The sequence below is a fragment of the Colletes latitarsis genome, chromosome 1 (genome assembly GCF_051014445.1).
Source record: "Colletes latitarsis isolate SP2378_abdomen chromosome 1, iyColLati1, whole genome shotgun sequence".
NCBI classification, from domain to species: domain Eukaryota; kingdom Metazoa; phylum Arthropoda; class Insecta; order Hymenoptera; family Colletidae; genus Colletes; species Colletes latitarsis.
In genome coordinates, this window is record NC_135134.1 from 36783268 (window position 1) to 36797621 (window position 14354).

Genomic DNA, 14354 nt, shown 5'->3' on the forward strand with positions numbered 1-14354 from the left:
TCGAGAAAAAAATTCGGAATGGGCGGAACTTTAAACGTTAATAATTGTTTAACGAAGCCTCCATCAACAAATTACTATTCTTGATTTTCGTCTTATTTTGGCCTCTAGAATCCCCCATTAAAATTTTTCCCAGGGTTGGCCGAACACCCTGTATAAATTGACATTCTTTAAATAAAAAAGTTACTTGGAATTGAAATTTTATTTTCGTTTGTTATTTATCGTTTAATATTCAAAAGAAAATTTGCCCAACTCTGCGAATTATACCATATAGTAAAAGTTAATTTAAACTTAAACAAAGAAAAATGTAATAAGAATCTAACTAATTTAATATTGCAAATAAAAAGATTACCTTTAAATGTTAATACTTTAGCGAGACCATCCAAAAAATTGTGTGATTATAATTCGTCTCATACTCTGCACGCTGCATGTTTTCCAATGAAATGGACGATCGATTCTTCTTTTGACTTCTCGCGGACCTTCACCTACAAGGTGTGGTCATAGCTTTAAGGTTATCAGGAAGGGAAATGAAACTGGCGTTATTAAACGTCACGCGATGAGTTCTCAACTGCCTTTGTACTTGAAGTCCATGATCGCTATTGATTTAACTTACCTCATTATTAGCCTAACAATAAACTAACAACTACCTTTACTATTCATCATTGTACAATAAAAAAACGTAAAAAGTAATTTAAAATTACGATTCAATTTAAAATCTCGTAAATTTAAAATTACGATTCAAATATTATTTAATAAATATGCATTTTGAAGTTCTCTCATTGTTAAAAAGAGAACAATTTGAGAACTATTAAGATTAATTGCTACAATTCTTTTTCACTATAACGCTTTACGTAATAAATGTCCTCTTGTCCATTGTTTTTAATCAAAACACTACTGCAATCTTTGCATATTTAAACGGTTACGATAAGCTGATTCCGCGTATTTATTTTGTATTTCATACAGTTGCAAAAATACAAAAAAAAAAAAAAAAACAAAAATACGTGTTCGTTCCGATCGCGCAATAACTTCAACGATGTCGTCAGATGTTTGGAATATCAGTAAAAGAATTGATAAATAAAAATGTGAATTATTAGTTTCATGCAAATAAATTATCGTAAGATAAAGTCGTTTCAAAAATTTTTTTATTCCAGCCCTCTTCAGAAATAATCCAAAAAAATTAATGTAAAAAAACACATGTGATATAATATAAAAAGGAATGTACAAATTAATCTTCGTCTTAAAATGTACCATAGTTATAAAAAGTATTCAAAAAATTTACCAATACGAACAATAGCTATCGCGCGATAATCATCGTTAAAACACGACTGTATGCGTAATTCTTCTTTTATACGCGATGTGACAAATCGTTTGTGAACTGAATTGTTACTGGTAGCATAAAGAAAACAAGGACCACACCCACAGGAAGCTTTATTGCTATTTAGCGGGATATAGAAGGAATTATCCGTTATATACTGCTATCTCACGATCAAACAATAACGGAGTTTTATTGCGAACGATTAGACCATTTGAAGTCGGTATAATGAGAAAAAAGACGAGCTTTGGTCACGCGGTGCAAGTTTTGTTCCAGCAGAAAAATGTTAGAACACAAATGTTAGAAAACGTACAAGGCGTAATCGAAAAATATGAGTTATTTATCATATTTTTGCTTTTTCCAAAGGCATTGAAATTATTTGGATGAACCAAGAAAGAAACACACACGCACAGACGGTGTTAAAATGTTTGAACGGATTTTTAAGACGAAACTTAAAGAACTTTATAAAACGTGAATAAATAAATATTTTTATACGATCGAGCTCGTTTGTAATAAATAAAAACGTCATGGTAAATCTAATTCACGTGTATTTCCATACAACTGCTTATTTTCATAACGACCACACCACGTTGATAATTTAGGGTGGTCTTCAGCTATATGCATCGACAATATTCAATTAAAAAAACACAATTTCAATAAGAGATTTTATTATTAATCTGCAAATTGGTGTCCGTTTTAACGATTTAAAATTCAAATTTGTTTAAATACGTAATGTATGTCTACTGAGGTGGTTATTTTTTGACCTTCCATTTATTTTTACCTTCTTATATGATGACGTTTGTAATGTGTGTAACATTTCAGTGTGAGTCGAGTTTAAAAATTTTCACGATTTTATGTCGATTTAAACATAAGTATATTCTACTATTTTGAGGGTAATAATAAATATTTCTCAATGAACATGTAATGCTTTACCATATACAATAGTTGCCATTTTTGCCATCGCGTCAAGTTGTTACTTCCGTGACATTTTCTTCTTGAATAGCTTTTTGTTGCTCCTTTTTCACTTTTCTGTCTGCTTCGATCATCGAACCTGATCTGTCTTTCTTTCTTTAATTCAAAAGAAAAAGTCTATTTTTTTCGATTTTGATCATGTTCAATGCGCAATGTCGAAAAGATCATCCAGAGATTCAAAAAATGCCGTTTTTCTTTCTGTTTGTAATTCGGTTCGACGATGGTCAGAGCTTTGCAACTGTCGGTAGTTTTGATACAGTTCTATCAATTTTTTAATACTATTATGTGTCGATTGAAGGTTCAATTTTGCTTCTCGCAAATTATAAAATAACACTCTGAAAACTTGTCCATTACTAGGAAGCTTTGTTCCAACGATCTGTCTTTTGTAATAATCTAACAGATATATTTTATTAATGCTTCTATTTTCCATTGTTTCGGTATGAGTACATCCACTATTTGAACACTGCTCTACGAAATGCAAACATTGAACTTTCAACGTTGACTAAATGAGAAACGCTTGTTGCTACTGGGGACCGGCAGGTAAAACGTGTTTTTCTGTAGTAAAAGGGTCATCCACGGAAAGAAATTTGCCTGAAAGGTTCCTGAGTTCAATGAACGACAGAATTTCGTACCACAGGTAGCAGACTCAACTAACGGTACGATTCAGACGCTACAATGGTAAACTTAATGTTAAACGAATCTTACAGATTTTGAATACACTGTTAGTAGTAATATACAAATGCAATTATTATATAAGTTGTTCGGCCATCTCTGGGAAAAATTTTAATGGGAGATTCTAGAGGCCAAAATAAGACGAAAATCAAGAATACCAATTTGTTGATTGAAGCTTCGTTAAAAAATTATTTAAAAAATTATTGTTAAAAACTGTTAATAAAATTTGTCCACCTAAACGAATTTTTTTCTCGAAAGTGCGTAGGATTTCGGGGGTATGTGTATTCACCAAAAGTGATTGTAATTGACCCCCAAAACCGATAATAATTTTTCCAGAACGATTTGAAATTTTTTTTTTCGCCGAAACATTTAGGCACCTACTCCCCGTCGATTATCCTTAAACATACGTTTTTTATTTTTAATAAATTTGGTTGGCGCTGTATGAAAAAGTTGTTTAGTACTTTTTTGTAGGTATCCACGAGCTCTATTTCAGAAAAAAATTTCAATAAAATCCATTAACTATTACAAGAGTTATGGTCGTTTGAAAATTGGACCATTTTTGTGAGGGTTTTCGCACTTTACGTATTTAAGGAACAACCTTTCGAACATTTTTGGAATTTTTACACATTCTCTAACAAAATACGCGGTGTTTGCATTTTGAAACATTAAAATTCTCCAATCCATTCAGAAGTTATGATGTTTTAACCGTACGCATGTTTCAGGGCAACATTTCTGGCCACACATATTTTCAGAAATGAATTTTTTTCTCGAAACTGCGTAGAATTTCGAGGGTATGTCTATTCACCAAAAATAATTGTAATTGACCCCCGCAGCCAAAAATATTTTTTCCAGAATGATTTGAAATTTTTTTTTGCCGAAAAATTTTCCAGTCGTTATGGAACTTTAAACGTTAATAACTTTTTAACGAAACCTCAATGAACAAATTGATATTCTTGATTTTCGTCTTATTTTGGCCTCTAGAATCTCCCGTTACAATTTTTCCCAGGGGTGGCCAAACACCCTGTATAAGAAATAGTACACGTAATAAAAATAACAGAAAAAAATAACGGAATAGTCATTTTAACGTAAAATCACAATTTGAAATTTTACACGTATCATTTTTTTTACCAAACGTCATCATTCAAGAAGATAAAAATAAATCGAAAGTCAAAAAATAACGACCACCTCAGTAGACATACATTACGTATTTAAAAACATTTGAAAAATTTCAAATCGTTAAAACAGGCACCGATTTACAGATTAATAATAAAACGTCTTATTGAAATTGTGTTTATTATTAATTAATATTGTTTTTAAGCGTATTGGTTTAAAATTGCGAACGAATAAAGTTCAAACTAAAGAATCAAATTAGGGTAATTTAGAAAAAAATTTTTTTGTTTTACACCAAAGTTATCTTTATTCTTTTTAGATTTTTTGTTACAATAACTTAGAAAAATGTTTGAAATCCTAACCAGACACGCCCTTTTAGCAACCTCCATATCTCGTGACTGAGAAGGCTCCAGCAATCCGGACCACCACCATTGCGATTCTTGAGGCATAAGCTTTTGAATAAAATATGAGGATACGTGACAACCCCTTGGTCATTGTCCCACTAACTAAAGTTGTGCCGATTTACACTACTGTTCATAAGACACCGAACGTTTCGTTTTTCAGTTTAGAAAATACAAATGAAGATGCACGTACAGTTTTCTGAATTGATCTTATGTACCTCGTTTTTTCCATTTACTTATATTAATTATTATTTTATTGTAAAATTCGCAATACTCATAGATGATTTAAATAAATGTGCTATAATTAAGATTGTACATAAACGTATGTATCTAAAATCAAAGCACTTCTGGAGAATATTTCAAGACGATTGAAACGAAATTGATAAATATTTGGAGAGAGATCATTTTCTACCGTGGCGAATATTAAAAAAGAAGTAAAAAAATATGAAGAAAAAGAAAATATCAGTTGTTTATGAATAACGAATAAATCGATTGTATTCATTATTCGAAATAATTTTTAATTTGTCACTGATTTTTCACTTACATATAGGGGAAGTAAGTTTAACTTAGAATATAATTTTGGTCCTCGAGATTCAGGGTCCCTCGATGTTTCATAAAACACTTTATAGAAAGTATTTTTTACAAATCGTTTTTACTTTATCATATACCAACTAACTTTGAAAAGAATTATTCCCTAATATTGAAATATAAATCAATAACATAAATCAAATGAAAATTTCAATTGATTTGATCTCTTTATTTACAACACTTTCGTAATCACAGTTATTCAACGTAGAATTATAATTAATGTTTTCTTTTTCATGTAAAAATGATATAATTTGTTTATACACGGTGTTCGATAACACCTGGAAAAAATTTTAATGGGAGATTCTAGAGACAAAAATAAGACGAAAATCAAGGATACTAATTTGTTGTTTGAGGCTTCGTTAAAAAGTTATAAAAACATTTCCGGCTACACGGCTACGGAAGAATTTTTTTCTCGAAAGTACGTAGGATTTCGAGGATATGTGTATCGACCAAAAATGATTGTAATTGACCCTCGCAAACAAACATAATTTTTTCAGAACGATTTGAAATTTTTTTTTTCGTCGAAAAATTTCAGCACCTACTCTAATTTTTTTCCAGAAAGTACGTAAGATTTCGGTGGTATGTTTATTCACCAAAAATGATTGTAATTGACTTCTACAACCAAAAATAATTTTTCTGCGAATGATTTGAAATTTTTTAATTCAATTTTGTAATAACTTTTTAACGAAACCTCAATGAACAAATTGATATTCTTGATTTTCGTCTTATTTTGGCCTCTAGAATCTCCCGTTACAATTTTTCCCAGGGATGGCTGAACACCCTATATATTGTACAAAATAGGTTTTTATCATATTATTCTCTAAGAGAACCTTCAACTTAGGTCGATGCAATGACTCGAATAGACGATTTGTAAATATAAGTCAAAACCAAGAAGTTTATGTTATTTTCAAGCCTATAATTTAAAATATTTAAGCAAAAAGCAAACTAACTGAATAAATTATTATTCATTTTTCAGTTGTACCAACTTTTTTCTTTTTAGTTTCAGTGATAGCAATAAAATCAATGACGTAAGAAGCGTAACGGAAGTAGGAATACAGTCTATCGCGATAAAGAGATTAGGTCACGAGTTATACATTTCGGTGGCGCCATAAGGACCGTGTGTACGCGCGTGTGTGTGTAAAATGTGTACGCACAGGACGATTCAGGAGCGCCTAAGGTGGGTGATCGAGGGGAGTCGCCATGGCGACCGCCCGGGTCGATTCCCACGTCTTTGGTCCGTCGGTGGAAAATCAACAAGCAGGATCCTGCTTTATCGCGATCCATTTGGCAATTAATCAACAATATACAGCGTCTTGAAAAATTCACTATTCGTTTGTACGCCAAATGTGATTGACCTGCTCGTTCATTGGCAGAGATTGTGCGTATCAATATTCACAAAACGTTCAATGACCATACAACAAATTGCAATACTAGGTTATGGATAACACGTTCACTTCCACGTTAGTTTCCTATGTTCAGAGATGTTTTCGATATTCAAATTGCAGTATGAAAAATGAAACTATTCCATAATTAAATGACGTACTCGTTGCTTCGTAGCAGTCCTAACGACACTAGCGCTATTATGGGTGTTTTCATGATAAACTATTTTGTAACATGTAGCCATTGGACACTATTGTTCAACTAGGATATATTATCACCACTATAAATCTTACGTCCATTTTAATGGATATATCTCTTTTATTAAATTGAAGGGATTTAATGTAAGGATATATACAGGGTGTTTGGCCATCCCTGGGAAAAATTTTAATAGGGGATTCTAAAGGCCAAAATAAGACGAAAATCAAGAATACCAATTTGTTGATGGAGGCTTTGTTAACACGTTCACTGCCATATCAAAACCGTATAATATTCTGCACAAGTAAAATTTTGATTTTAGACCATTGCAACCTACATAACCTTAAATTTGTTTCAGTACTTATTTTCATAACCTTGTTAAAATTCACAAACTCTATTCAAATTTACTTCCCTCGACATCTTAACTTGAGAATTAATTTTTCTAGTATCATAATGGTAAATCCTGTCACCTATATATGGATGACGTGGCAATCAAAGTATTAAAAAGTTATTAACGTTTAAAGTTCCGCCGGTACTAAATTTTTTTCTCGAAAATGCACAGGATTTCGGGGGTATGTCTATTCATCAAAAATGATTGTAATTGACCCCCGCAACCAAAAATAATTTTTTCAGAATTAATTAAAAATTTTTTTTTTCGTCCAAAAATTTAGGCACCTACCCCATGTCGATTTTTCTTAAAAATTCCTTTTTCATTCTTAGTAATTTTGTTTGACATCCTACAGAAAAGTTGTCTAATACTTTTTTGTAGGTACCCATAAGCTCTACTTCAGAAAAAAGTTTCATTGAAATATATTCACAATTGTAGGAGTTATGACTGTTTGAAAATTGGACCATTTTTATGGGGTTTTTTTCATTTTGCGGGGTCAACGACCAACTTTTCGAATATTTTTGCGATTTGTATATATTCTCCACCAAAATACGCGTAGTTTGCTTTCTTAAACATTAAAATCGTCCAATCCGTTCAGAAGTTATGACGTTTTAAAGTTTCTCATGAAAATTCGGGCAGACATTTCTGGCCTGAAATTATATTTTCGGTAAGGAATTTTTTTCTCGAAACTGAATAGGATTTCGGGGGTATGTGTAATGACCAAAAACGATTGTAATTGAGCCCTGCAACCGAAAATAATTTTTCCAGAACGATTTGAAATTGTTGAATTTAATTGTTAATAACTTTTTAACGAAGCCTCCATCAACAAATTGGTATTCTTGATTTTCGTCTTATTTTGGCCTCTAGAATCTTCCATTAAAATTTTTCCCAGAGGTGGTCGAATATCCTGTATATAAGGATTTAATAAACTAAGGATTTATGTAAGATATATGTCATGAATTTCAATAATATCCACTAGATAGTCAACGTTTTTCACGTTGATTATCACCGATGACCGACATTTTGAATTTACACCGTGTTACAATATTATTTACAATGGAAGAAATCTATTATTCGTAAAATTATAAATAACACTATTTTAATTTGGAATATTGTAAAATATCGAATATTTCTGTATTTCACGTTATAATTCGAACAAATGAACATCTTTAAACATGGAAAACTGGCGTGGTAGTTAACGTGTTAACAATTCAAAATCTTATTGTTCGTAATTGTAAAATAAAAGTATCGAACTAACAAAGAAGGTTTTTCAGGTGTTCGCCTCCGATTGTTTTGAATTTTGTATACGTTTTAAAGGACCGAAAAATAAGATATACGTATTTTTTTATAGTTTTCATATTTAGGGGGTGAAACGACCCCCTAAAGTTTCAGCTACAATAGGCTATCTCAAAAACTATCATAGATAGAAGAAAACTTCTTAAGGAAAAGTTTCATGGTTTTTTATACGCATATAAATGCTGGTCATCAATTTTGTAAAAAATAATTTGTTTATAACAAAAAATTTGTAAGTATAAAAATTAAGATCGGAATTTTTCCACGATTAGGTACTACTTGTGCCATTGTCAATAATCCTAGAACAAAATTTATTCCCTAGTTAGTATGTTCTTATTTGCAGCTTAGCTCCTTCGATTTTTCGAAAGTACATTTTATTCGCGAATAACGATACAAATTTTTAATTCGTTCCGAAACTAAAATCCATCGACGGATTTTTAAAAATAATTTTTAATTATTTGCGAATAAACTTTGCCCGACCGTGAACGAAACTACACTAAGGTGCACGTGCTTTTTGAGAATTGAAACGATGAAAAATGTTTCTCGATGCTGTTAATGTTAACGTAAACATATATTAGACAATGTAAAACAAGCAGACGAGAAATTAATTATCCGATAACGAAACGACCAAACGCAACGTCCGGCATCCCGGGTGTGAAATTTCGAAACAATGAAGACTTATCGATGCGATTAATTATTTACGCTAGTTCTACATCACGTTTTGTTGCGTCTGATAAGAGTGTAGTACAATGAAATATTTAGATTGCTATTATTCCGTGTAATTAGCCGGAATGGATCGGTAAGAGGCCATGTTTATTCGTCGCGCGCAACACGCGAATGTCAGTATGCTATTATTGGTGCACCGCTATCGTCGTGTAATTTTAACGTGACATCCGGGTTATTGAAAATATAATCAGTTTTACGATTGCATCGCATATCGGATCAACGTCTGTAATCAACATCGGAGGGGCATCAACCTCACGTTTCCATCTACTTTACGCGTTTAAAGTTCGTGAAGCTCGTAAAAAGTTTTTTTATGTATGCAAGAATACAGTGGCGGATACAGAAAATGGCTACAGGAGCTTTAACAACCCTCCGCTAGCAACAAATATCTATTATCTCAAATTCGTTTAATTGTTCGTTGACGAATATTGTACGTCAACGTTTTAATATTTTTATTTCTGGAAATCTCAAACTTTTTTTGTGATTTTTTTGTTAACGCCACCCCTCGAGTTCCAAATCCACCACCGTGCACACAAAAAAGTAATCGATAAATATTTTATCGAAAAATTTTAATGGGAGATTCTAAAAAAATTATATTTAGTTACAAAGGTCAATTACAAGCATTTTTGGTGAATAGACATACTTTAAAATCCTACCCACTTTCGAGAAAAAAATTCGAGTAGGTAGTGAAATTTTTAGACGAAATTAAAAATTTGAAATAGTTCTAAAAAAATTATATTTAGTTACAGGGGTGAATTACAAGCATTTTTGATGAATAGATATACCCCTGAAATCCTACGCATTTTCGAGAAAAAAATTTCCAACCGAAAATCTAATGTGAAGACAGAAATGCCACCCTGAAATTTCATGCGAATCTTTAAAATGTCATAACTCCTGAACGGGTTGGAGGATTTTAATTTTTCCAAATGTAAACAACGCGTATTTTAGTGGGGAAAACGTAGAAATTCTAACAATATTGAAAAAGTTGTTCCTTGACACCGTAAAGTGAGAAAAACACCTTAACATTAGTCCAATTTTCAAACAGCCATAATTCCTACAATAGTAAAGGTATCTCATTGAAAATTTGTTTCTGAAGCAGAGTCCATAGATACCTACAAAAAAGTATTAGACAACTTTTCTGTACAGCGTCAAACAAATTTATTAAAAATGAAAAACGAATTTTTAAGAAAAATCGACAGTGCCTAAATTTTTCGACGAAAAAAAAAAATATTAAATCGTTCTGAAAAAATTATTTTCGGTTACTGGGGTCAATTACAATAATTTTTGGTGAATAGACCTACTCCCGAAATCCAACCCACTTTCGAGAAAAAAATTCGGGTAGGTGCTGTAATTTTTTGGGGGTAAAATAATTTTTGTAATCGTCCTAAAAAAATTATTTTGTACTTCAGGAGTCGATTACAATCATTTTAGGTCATTACACATATCCCCGAAATCCTACGCATTTTCGAGAAAAAAATTCGCTACCGAAAATAGCCAGAAATGCTACCCTGAAATTTTATTGGGTATCTTTAAAATGTCATAACTCCTGAACGGATTGGACGATTTTAATGTTTCAAAACACAAACAACGCGTATTTTGATGAAGAATATGTGGAAATTCCAAAAATATTCGAAAAACTATTCCTTGACTTCACAAAATAAGAATAACCCCATAAAAATGGTTCAATATTTAAACAGCCATAACTCTTACAATAGTGAATATATTTCATTGAAATTTTGGAGAGAACTAGAGTTCATGAATACCTGCAAAAATGTATTAAACAACTTTTCGATACACCGTCAACCAAATTTATTAAAAATGAAAAACGAATTTTTAAGAAAAATCGACAGTGTCTAAATTTTTCGACGAAAAAAAAATTTCAAATCGTTCTGGAAAAATTATTTTCGATTGCAGGGATCAATTACAGTAGTTTTTGGTGAATAGACCTACCCCCGAAATCCTAACCAGTTTCTAGAAAAAAATTCAGTACGGTCAGAATTTTAAACGTTAATAACTTTTTAACAAAGCCTCAATCAAGAAGTTGTTATTCTTGATTTTCGTTTTATTTTGGCCTCTAGAATCTCCCATTAAAATTTTTCCCAGGGGTGGTCGAACACCCTGTAAACTAATGTTTATGTATTTTATGGATATCAGATCTCGATATAACGTAAATAATGTTCGTGTTATGTCCCTAATATAGAATAGCTTGTAAGCTTGTTACACACGTACGATAATAAATACAGGGTAGCGTGCATTAGTTTTTCATATTTTTAATTCCCACGTATTTTGTTCGCGCGAATCACGTGAATGTTTTGTACGTTGCAGTTGTAATCGATAATATGTAGTTTTAAATATAAACTGACGACATTTCCCTTCTCGTAAATAAATCTAGATCAAAGGAAATTGTTGAATGCTAAGGAACGGTTGAAAGAAGCAAATTAAGAAAAAAAAAACAACAGATAAATTACAAGAACATTGTTTTTCTTTTAGTAGCACGCTTTTATATCAAACAGATTGGTTCCTTATCGAAGACAAAAGTAAGGACTAACAGTCTACCGATAACGAGAAAAAATCGCACGATATCTGACTCATTCCTCGATCGACCATTTCCGTGAAACGAATACTTTTGTATAAAACTTCTTATCGCATAATTTGTTATGTTGTCGTTTAAAAATATAAACGAACAAGACGAAATTTACTCAAGGACAAATGTAAAATTATTTACGTTATTTCCATGAATTTGCTTATGCGTGACTTGGCATAGTTACCGTTTCATGAGGGCCATTCGAAGCGATAGAAAATCAAAGTTGAATTACCTCGAAGAAAAGAAATCATGCGATTTAAATTCGATTGAGTTCTACTTGTAATGAAAAATAAATGATTCCCTGTCTAGAAGACCAAGAAGTGTTTTATTTAAGAAAACTACTTACCTAATTTTTGGGTATTAAAATAGTGTTCAGAAAAAATATTTTCAAATTATTTTATAATTTTATAATTTTCGGGGCTTTAGAAATTTCATCGAAAAAAAGATTAATCGAAAACAGAAATCTATCCCCAAATACTAAAGTTCAGAACTATCTAGATAAAAAGATACTTCATCTTTAATTATTATTTGAAGCTTCGCCGAACAACGTAAACAATTTTTTAAATTTTTATTTCTGATCTAACAGTTTTATCTAAACAAGTATTGAAGATATATTCCAATATTTGAGTCATCTATTGTAGAATCTGAAAATAAATAATTCATAGGACTGTTGAGCTGTGCATAATGTATAGATTAAAGTAGTGTTCAGAAAAAATATTTTCAAATTATTGCAACGGTATGTAAAGAATTCTAATATAAATTTTATCATTTTCGAGGCTTTAGAAATTTCATCGAAAAAAAGATTAATCGAAAACAGAAATCTATCCCCAAATACTAAAGTTCAGAACTATCTAGATAAAAAGCTACTTCATCTTTAATTATTATTTAAAGCTTCGACGAACAATGTAAACAATTTTTTAATTTTTTATTTTTGATCTAATAGTTTTATCTAAGCAAGTATTTGAAATATATTCCAATATTTGAGTCGTCTACTGTAGAATCTGAAAATAAATAATTCATGGGATTGTTAAGGTGTGCATAATATACAGAGTGTTCGGCCACCCCAGGGAAAAATTTTAATGGGAGATTCTAGAGGCCAAAATAAGACAAAAATCAAGAATATAAATTTCTTGACTGAGGCTTTGTTAAAAAGTTATTAACAATTAAATTCAAAACTTTCACACCGTTCTGAAAAAATTATTTTTAGTTGGAGGGGTCAATTACAATCATTTTTGGTGAATAGACATATCCCCGAAATCCTACGCACTTTCGAGAAAAAAATTCTAGTAGGTGGACAAATTTTTCGACAAAATTAAAAAATTTCAAATCGCTCTGGAAAAATTATATTTGGATGCAAGGGTCAATTACAATCATGTTTGGTCATTAGACATACCCCCGAAATCCTACGCATTTTTGAGAAAAAAATTCCTTACCGAAAATATAATCACGTGCCTAAATTTTTCGACGAAATAAAGCAATATCAAATCGTTCTGGAAAAATTATTTTCGGTTATGGGGGTAAATTATAATCATTTTTGGTGAATAGACATACCCCCGAAATCCTACGTGTTTTCGAGAAAAAAATTCGAGAAGGTGTGAAATTTCTCGACGGAAAAAAAAAATTTGAAATCGTTTTGGAAAAATTATTTTCGGTTGCGGGGGTCAATTACAATCATTTTTGGTGAATAGACATACCCCCGAAATCCTGCGCATTTTCGAGAAAAAAATTCAGAATATATGAAACTTTAAACGTTAATAACTTTTTAACGAAGCCTCCATCAACAAATTGGTATTCTTGATTTTCGTCTTATTTTGGCCTCCAGAATCCCCTATTAAAATTTTTCCCTGGGGTAACCGAACACCCTGTATAGATAGCCCCATTGGATTTTTCAATCTTTCATTCTATGTTCCGAGAAGTTAAATAATCTTTGGTTAAATCACTTGATATTAGAATTCGATAGAGTAATGAATAGTACAAATAAAAATAGCAAGGTACATCTAGCTTAAGATTAATAATTTCTACGATATTTAGCTTCTGAAGTAGAGCTGAAAACTGTCAGCTGTTTGTTTACATCCAAGGCGACGAGATATACACGCGATATAGTAGTTCATTGATTAAGATTATAATACTCTAATAGTCGAATATCTCACAAACTAATAGGTTTAGGACAAGTACGTTTGAACACTATCTCAGAATTTATTATTTTATCACTACTTTACTACGAAAACTGGACAAACTTTAGATCTACGAACGAATAAGAGAATATTCAAATATTTCACGAATAATACGCAAAGGGAGTAGTATCTTAAACGTATTATAAATTTTGAAAGTTTACGTCAAGAGAAAAGAAATTTGTACAAATACCGAAAGCATTATGGAAACTCACGGTCAACTAGAAAGTATCTATTCGTTTATACTTTCTTACATTATTATTAATGAAAAGCACGAGCGACAAAGACTCGGCTTGTACGGAAATTACCGAACTGTCAACTTACCCACGAGGGATGTTCCCAGTACTTCGGCGGTGTTTTTGTTTCTCGTAAAAATAGACCGACGAAAATCGTTAAGTTCACTAAAAGATTTACTGGAATAGAATCCTTCCGTCGGCTTTTAGACGTGCGTTTCCCCTCGATCGATATCCACTACAACATCGACGTTCAATGTTGTCACAAAATGCGAGCTTTTTCTTTATTGCATGTGCATAACCACTTCGATTGAAAGCGCCTTGTGTACTGAAAT

General features: G+C 31.6%; 1 protein-coding gene across 2 annotated transcripts in view; it reads right to left on the reverse strand.

Moving 5' to 3' along the window:
- Positions 1-14354, reverse strand: part of LOC143343334 (monocarboxylate transporter 14) — a 37132-nt gene extending 22778 nt beyond the window's left edge. Inside the window, exon 1 of one of the 2 annotated variants that reach the window (XM_076768142.1) lies at positions 14111-14354. The gene's annotated coding sequence lies outside the window, so the exon portion shown is untranslated. The remainder of the gene's footprint in view (positions 1-14110) is intronic. The other variant, XM_076768134.1, reaches the window with a different exon arrangement.